The 8964-nt window shown below is 41.5% G+C and overlaps 1 non-coding gene across 1 annotated transcript; it reads left to right on the forward strand.

The window, feature by feature from the left end:
* Window positions 1–3609: 3609 nt before the first annotated feature.
* On the forward strand, window positions 3610–3682 carry trnav-cac (transfer RNA valine (anticodon CAC)). The gene has a single exon. It is a non-coding gene; the product is annotated as a tRNA-Val (tRNA).
* Window positions 3683–8964: the final 5282 nt, after the last annotated feature.

The raw sequence follows: 8964 nt of genomic DNA on the forward strand, positions 1-8964 counted from the left end.
GGGGGGGTTCTGTGTTTGTGAAGATTAAGCATGATATGTTGCATAACTGTCTTTGAAACAAAGTTTTTTTTTCCGTGCTATTTCGGCAGATCTACTGCAGTAAAAAGGATAGAAAAGATGTCAAAAAAGGGGGAAAAACAGGGCCAGAAGTGAGAGAAAAAGATAGGGGGAAGTGATATCCCTCACCCAAGCATGACCCCTCTCAGCCCCAGTGAGCGGCTCTGAGGGAGGCAGACGGCCTGTAGAAAGGGGAACAGGACAGGGACCATCCAGAGGTTGCAAATCAGACGCAGCAGTAAAAAAAACAGAAACTGGGAGCAAGGGAGACAGAGGGGGGAGTGAAAAGAGATGGATGGGAATGGGAGGTGGAGAAGAGGCAAATAATTTTTTTCCTAAAAAATGTAGTTGAAGTAGAGATGGATTTTATGGAGCTAGCAAGAAAGGAAGTCAAGGAACTTGCAATGCAGGTACCTGTAGAAAGGAAAACTACTGAACGAGGACGGAGCGAAGTTAAGACGAAAAATTGAATTAGTGGGGGAAAGTGCCACTGAACAAACCAAGGGGTGAAGAGAGCAGGAGGAAGAGGAGGACCATTACCCACAGTACATCAGCCGTTATATCCCTCAGGCTGTCAGGGGTTCAGGCAAAGGAGACATTACTCCGGGAATGGAAAGAGTAGGAATAACTGGGAATGGGTTGATAGTATGTGGGAATATGTTTATTCTTCCATCATGATAGTTCATATAGTTCAAGATAAGGCTCTGTGTCAGTCATCCCAACAGAAAGGACAGATCAGTCTCACCATCGCCTCTGCACAGAGACCACATCAATACAGAGACTTGTGGCTTTTACCCATTTTGCTGATAACAGGTGCAGACAGGCAGATGGTCTCCTCGGAGTTCAACATATAAATTCCTGCATTTCTTCAAGCAGTGAACTGTGTTCAGTCATAAAAATATCCCTCAGTACTGCTGTGCACCAACCGCCATGTCCATCATAGTTTAACCAGCCATGCTGTCAAAGGCTCCAGTGATAGGCCCTCTGGGCAGCACCTGTCACCATCTGCCTATATGCACATGTGTCTAATTATTAACTGGTTTAAATCGTAACAACCTTATAAATGTTACATTTTATTTTCATGGGAACATGAGAGACACATAAACATTTGGATGAAATTTAATGCCACACTGGGTTTTCCAAAGATTCAGTGATTGTACTGTAATGATTTGGATTCAGTCAGACCATTTTGAATTTTCTGATTTGCTACTGTTGTTTAATCAAGTATTGTGAAGGCTGCTGAATCTTTATTCCGTCCTACTTCACTGCATTCAACCTGGTTGTCCTTTCTCCTCCTCTTCCTGTTTCACGGTTGCCCTCACTCTTCCTGTTGCTGCGTCTCATCAATCGCCCACTTCCACAATGGTGTGCGACAGAGCACTGACAGGTCTGTGACAGGCCAGCCACCGGGGCAGCCTGTCCCAGCCAGGGAGCTCACAATATAGAAGAAGACAAACAGACGTGAACATGCACAACTCACTTCCCTCCTCTCCCAAACCTCGGTGGCGCCTGGCAGTGTGGCCTGTCTCTTCACAACAGAGCAGGACAAACTACCGTCTGCTGGTTTAACCCTCCTCATCACACTGCAACAACTGTGGCCCGGGACATGTCAGTGCTGCTCATTTGGTCTGTCTGTTGTTGCTGTTGTCATGTAGTAGACTTTCATGGTTTATATCTTGTAAAAACAACCCAGTCACAGGTCCATGCTTTATTTATAAGAGGACACATTGTCCATTTCTGAACACAGCTAAGAAGAATCACAGTTATCAATGTGAGTGGTAACACCATGTTTTGCTCAGAATATTATCACATGTGCAATGCAACATGAATAGCTTTCCACTAGTACTTACTTTCAGGGTGAATTACTTTGGAATCAGTGCTTGGGAGTGCAGGCTTCTCATTGTTTTTCACTGTGTCTAACATGGTTGCCTTGTAACAACACTGATAAAAATGTTATTCTAGGCAGGATTATAGGGGAAAACTCGGGTTTGACATTATTTTTTTAACAGCTGCAGTTGTTGATATTGTTAGTATTTGTCAAACCTCTATCAGCAGAGCTGTGGTTTTTCTTTAACTTAAAGTCATTTCTTATTTTTCAGACTGAGATACATCTAGTGAATATCATTTACACTAAGAACATGGAATGGTTAGCTATCTGTGGATGTACATTTCCCTTTTGCTCCCTCTCTCTCTCTCACACACACACACACACACACACACACATTCACTACATTTGATCTGCTCAGATCTGAAACCTCTAACTTCTACTTAACCTCACTTTCTGTACTTACCCATCTGCTAAGCCCTTCAGCTTCCTATCCATCAGTGGCGCATCGAGTTCAGTGAAATGACTCAACTATCAGGAACATTATTAACCATCCCCGACCCCCACATGCATACACACACACACAACAACCACACACACACACACACACACAAGATCAGATGCCTCTTTACTTCTACTCTTCCAGCCTGGCATCAGCCTCTCTCCCAGGTGGATTCTGTGCGCTGCTTTTCATTTCTTTATGTGTGACTTTTCTCCTCCGTAATGAGGCCCAGATTGAGCCTTCTCATCCTTGGCCTTTCTGCTCGACTCACTCTCAACCTGGGATTTTCTGTGAACTCTGTTGTGCTCACACACAGACACACATGCATTTACTCTAAGAAGAAAAAATACAACCTCTTTATGAAACGTCATTATTAGTAGTTTCAGTTCAGATTTTTATACCCCGAGAACACACACCAGGAGTCGGCCGTGGCTCAGGGAGTTGGTTTCTACCCAGAAGGCCGGCGTTCCCGTTGAATCCAGTTAACATTAAAAGAATCAAAATAAAGCGTTGCATGTGAAGTCATTCCCAGAGTGGAGACTTGTTTGTTATGTCTGTGAGGGAGATGACATGAGTTTCTTTTTAAAGACACGAGGCTTATGTTTTGTCTGCCAATGCGTTGAAATCAAAAGTGAAGTAAGTCAGAGACTGGTGATAATAAAAACATGAATAAATGTGAAGCTGCTGGACGAGTGACAACAATAAATACTCCATACAGTAAACTCTTGGCTGCACTCGCTGCCTCTCCACTGAAGTGGCAGCTGATGGACTGTGACACGGCTGACTCTATAACTGCTATTGCAGCTCCTCGAGGCTCTTGTGCTGGAGAATCATATGGGTCCATATTGTGTGCAATTGCATGGGTACTTTACGTGATAAGTCACATAAAGAAAGACGTCCATCTTTGTAAACTGAATACTCTACTACTAACCAGGTTTGAGCGTGGAAAAAAATCTTATTACACAATACCATTGTGAGGAAATGATCTTATTTTTTTTATCCATAACTGCATCATGGGATACTGAGTACTCCTGACATTTCTTGTGTAGTTTTATAAAATGTTCTTAAGGATGCACTGATTCATCAGCCAAGCTTATGTTGATTTAAATCTATCAGTACTGACAATAGATTTGATGTTGATGTGAGTGGCCAGAATATGCAGTCTGCACCTTGGACTTAAATAACATTTGAGTTTTGAATCCAGAACACTAACTGAATATTCATAGTTTCCGTAGTGTAGTGGTTATCACGTTCGCCTCACACGCGAAAGGTCCCCGGTTCGAAACCGGGCGGAAACATTTATTTTTAGTCGTTCCACAGTGTACTATTTAGCACGCCTGCCTCGGAAACAGCGACCAGGTAGTCTTGGGTTCGATTCCCGCAGGAATTACATAGTTGGCGCCTGCAAGAGATACAGTTTATATCTTGGACATCTCAGTTACTGTCTAAAAAATTATTAAACAAACAAACAAACAAACAAAACCTTTGTTTTCTCCCAGGTCTTACACATTGTTCCTTAAAAGAACTGATTGATTAGATAAAGAAAAATGTCCTCAAGGAAACAAAGTGACCCATGTGATTAGCTCTGTCACTTGACACATGGCCCTGTGCCTACATGCCATTTCCTGTGTATACATGCGCCTTCCTGTGGGCACACTGTGCGCGCAGTGCGCATGCCCTGGGTCTGCTGGGCTGCAGTGTTGAAGTCTTGTCCAAGGCTCCGAGTGTCAGATCGACGTTGGTGGCGGGGTGAGTGCTGAGCACTGGGGAGGAGAAAGTGAGGTGGTGGGGGTGGTGGTGGTGGTGGTGGTGGTGGTGGAAGGAGAGCAGAGATGGTAGAGATAGAAATGAACGACACGGACACGATGTCTAATGGCAGCTCCAGCTGAGAAAACAAAAAATACCCGAGGAACACTAAAACCTGAGGGGTGAAAAATATGCGGGGCTGACGAGAGGTCAGATTCCCCACCGTATCTAATTCAATTTTACAAACTGTAAGGAAAACACGCTGCTGCTCTGCAAGCGCTGGGGGAAATGCGCAGCAAATCTGTTTTAACAATTTATTGTCAAAACCCTTTTCTCATTTAAATTAGTCCAAATTGTACTTGTAATAAAAAACACAATGTGATAATGTGGTTGATGATGTTGTGAATCGTATTCATTTGTGATACTTTTTTTAAAATAACACTAAAATAATTACTTTAACATAGAACAGCGTGTTTGACACCGGTGAAGGTTATCAAAGTTTTTATTTTGGTTTACATATTTAGATTGTATTTCTTGTGGCAATATATGTGACTGATGCCGCCATCTTTCAATCGTTGTGTGCCCACCACAAAAAATTAAATAAAAATAACCCATATCATCCTCAATACGTTAAAATTACCATAGGATTTTTTTTATTTATTTTTTAAATCTTTTTACCTTTTTTACCTTTTATCTATTTTCTAAGCAACTCTATGGCCGCCAGTGGTACTGCAACCTAAACCTCACTTTATATATATAATTAAGAATAAAAAAAACTTAACTAACTTTTCATTTTGCTTAAAATGCAAAATAAAATACATGTTTGTTCAAAATATAATGATATATTCAAAGCTTGGTAGTGTTTTTATTAGAGATAAGGCAGTGGGCAGAGGTAAATATAAACAAAGGTGAATGAGCCGTGTGTGTTTATCACAGAGTTACTGGACACCGGGCTTGATGTCCAGGTAGTTACACTTCTGTCCCCTCACTGATAGTGAGGGGTTAGTGGGGGCTTGTGGGACACAGTTTCTTCTCTGTGCTGTGAGTGTTGTCCTGTTTATAAAGGGTCACTGCTGTGAGCTGCAGTCCTGCTGGTGGTCTGCTCAGAGCTGGTAAAGACATTAGCGCGGCATTCTGGGAGAACGGGGAGTCCCATAGACAGCGCTCACTTCTCTAAATAAACATTAGTCTTAAAAAGTTTGGCCCCGCGACCTCAGCGTGATCACATTTCACTCTGGATAGTAAACCTTAATTTTATCGCGAGGTTTTCTACGACTTTTCTGAAAACACACTTTTCACGGTGCAGAGAGATTAGATGTCAACAAAAACAGGGTTTCGTTTTCAGCTTTTTTTTCTCAGGTCTTTGGTATTTCTTAAACGTGACACTCACAGCTTAACTAATGTCTCGCTAATGTGAAGCTGTGATTCTGGTGAAGAATTCATTTGAACAAAATTCAAATCTATCGGTGACGTGCGTTCGAATGCCCTACATTCGCTCCTGTAATACAAGGCATTAACGGCGTGCAGTTTAATCAACAGTTTAAAAATGTAACCAATCGTAGGAAGTTCACACTATGTGCAGCGGATCCTGGCTTTAGGCACATTACACGGCACAAGTGAGAGCAACCATCAGCAGCTGCGCCTCTCCATCAGAGCTGCAGAGCCGAGCTGTTCACTGATCTCTGTGTTCCGAGCTTTTTGACAAACCCTAAAGTGTGCCCATAGGTGTGACTGCATGTCACGATGCACGATTCTAACTCCAGCGAGCACCAGGGGGCGCTGGAAAACCAGTGACTATCATTGTCATGTTTTTCCTCATCCACTGTCACGGCCCAGGGTGGAGTGTGTTTTTTATAATCATCTGTGCGTTAAGTGTTTCAGTTAATGGATCAGGGTGAATGTGTTTGGTGTATTTTAGCGGGTTAGAAGAACCCTGCTCAACATGCAGGCAGTGGACCAAACGCTGCACGCTGTTTCTATCGGCAGACAATCGTTAACTAGATTCTACAAATTTGGATTGTGATGGTACTCATTAGAGGAGACGGTCTTTATTTCCTGTTGTGCTACAGATGAAGGCAAATTATCTGTGTGTGCAAAACCAAAGACTGAAATTTTTATAATAATTGATGGAAGGTACATGTAATTTGGCGAAAATGTAATGCGTCATTGTGTCCAGGGTAAGAACAGGAACTTCAGTGAAATGTACAGTCCGTGGTTCCTGTGACCTTTGTTTTGTTTAACTGACTATATGCCTGTTTTATTGTGTTGGCTGCAGAAAAAACTGACTGGTGAAAACACAGCTTAGTCATGAGAGATTTTTTAAATCATTTATTTCCAGTTAATGCAGTTTAAATCACACATTTTAATATGGCAATTAAAATGTTTTCTTTCTTTAGCAGCTATATTTATTTTTGTCTAAAACGATGAATGTCTGTGTGTGTGAGTGTGTGTATGTGCGCGCGTGCGCGTTTCTGCAGCAGGTGTTCATTTGTAGGGCGTATAGAGTCGCTGAGGCGAAGATGGTCCAAAGTTAATATTGTGTTTCCAGAGATGATGGGGAGTTCACTGTCCTCGGTTTATTTACACATTCTAAATTAATTAAGCGTAGGATTCCTCTCTCTGCTGCAAAAACACAGAGGCTGTTGGAGGGAGACACAGAGCAGCGAGGGGAGGCTGTGATTTATAGCCGCGGTGCAGCCTGGGCCGCCGCTCTCCTCTGGACTTCTCCAGGCCGAGGAGCCGTGAAGTGGGCCAACATTCTTTCGTGGGGGTAAAGGAGGCTGGTCTGCCGTGAGAGGACAGTTATTCTTACTTATATACTGTACAGTGTATATATATATATATATATATATGTATATATATATATATGTTGCAGATTTATTAGAAAGAATACTCAGTAGGGGGCGCGTGGGAGAGGGTACAACAACACATTTTAGGAAGAAAATGGGTTTGTTTAGGTGTAATTGTTTTTAACTTTTTTTTACAGTTGCAGATCTAGAGAAATATTTCATACTTTAAAAATAAATCTAGCTGTCTTGTCTGTCCGGTTAAGAATATTAAAAATAGTTTCCGGATGTTGGCTTTAAATTGTTGATTAAACTTTTTCACCATGAAATGCTGATCACCGAGGTGCCACTGAGCATGGCAGCGTCATCACACACTTCCAGCTTTAGCTGCTCCTGCTCACTGAGGTGATGTGTCAAAAGCAGAGGTGATAATAATTCACTTTCACTTCGGTTGAAAGGTCCATGTCCTTTATTTCGGTCTGTTGTCAACATTTAACTTAATTTTTATTTTTTTGAATGGCAAACAGGTAGAATAGAATAGAATAGAATAGAATAGAATAGAATGCACGCGGTACACTAACGACAATCCTGTGAGCTATTACACACACATCACACACACTCGCTTTCTCTCGTTACGATATAAATAACTGAACGTGGTTTAATTCTAACGTTGAAACAACATTAATACTAATACTAATAATAATAATAATAATAATAATAATAATAAACGAATCACTTCCTGACATGGGTACACAGAGAACAGAAAACCTAAATTTATGTTGACATTAATTATACTGGCAGAGGACGGGAGGCTCTGTCTTCCTACGCCCAAACACAGCATATGGAAGCCTTTAACCAGAGCTGGGGAAATACCATGAAGTTTATAAATGTGTTTTTGGGGTGACTTCGGAGTCATTTGGCTGTCACTGCACACGGCCTGTCACTCAGTCACTTATTTAGTTTGAGGTGACGTTCAGTAATGACAAATGCAGTTGTGCCATGCGTACAGACACCGTGCTGGGGTCGTGGGTGGTCCCTAAAGTCACAGAGAATCTATACCCATCAGAGTTAACGTGTTAACAAGTGCAGATTATTACGATGACGTAGCATTAGGACTTTAACGGCAGATCACAGGCCTTGTTGTTTGATGCTGTAGAAATCAAGCTGACATTGACAGAGTACAACATCTGATGGAATCCCTTCAAACATGTCTAGACTTTTTTTTTTTTAAAAACGAGTGTTTTATTCTTTATTGTAGTAAACTAAAATAAAGAACCCTGTCATGTTTGGAATTATTTGTTATTTTTCATTTATTTTCAATAAGCTGGGCTACAATTCGTTTTGTTTTTTATTTGTTTTGTTTTTTGTTAGGGACAATAATCCAATTGGTGACCTGCACGTGACCTACTTTTGAGCTTTGACACAAATAAATACACCTAATGCCATTCAGATGGCGTAGCTGTCGGATGTAGTGTGAAATTATTTATCATTTCAATAATAATATAATACTGTGTAAACGGTGTTTTAGCATTGTTAATATCCTAATGAGGAAAAGAAATGTTTTGGGCTGGTTGGTTTTCTAATATAAAATTATAAATTAGCTCCGGGCCATTTCTGACTGTGTATAACTTTATATGCGGTGTCTGAAAGTCTTAGATTCGATTTAGTGTCCAGTACAATAGATATATTATGAACCGTGGCAGGAATATGATTCCGGGCATCGTTTCTGTTATTTTTTAACATCTCTAGTGTGTGTGTGTGTGTGTGTGTGTGCATGTGTGTGTGTGTGTGTGTCCAGTGAATTTTATGGGCTCAGTTTTCGTCCCTGCAGTTCCTCAAATTGTTCTTTAACCGCCTCTGAAAACGCTTCATGTGGATTTTAATGGAGTGATGCGGTGCGTAATGACTCCCTGTGCAGAGGAAACACCAATGCTCTGCTAACGTGTCTTTCTCTTCGTTCGCCGCCCTAATCATCTATATGCAGGATATCAATTAACGTCACAGACACGGGGGGGGGGGGGGGGGGGTGTTTATAAAAAACACCCAAC

This window comes from Cynoglossus semilaevis, chromosome 2 (genome assembly GCF_000523025.1).
Source record: "Cynoglossus semilaevis isolate Cse_v1.0 chromosome 2, Cse_v1.0, whole genome shotgun sequence".
Classification (NCBI taxonomy): domain Eukaryota; kingdom Metazoa; phylum Chordata; class Actinopteri; order Pleuronectiformes; family Cynoglossidae; genus Cynoglossus; species Cynoglossus semilaevis.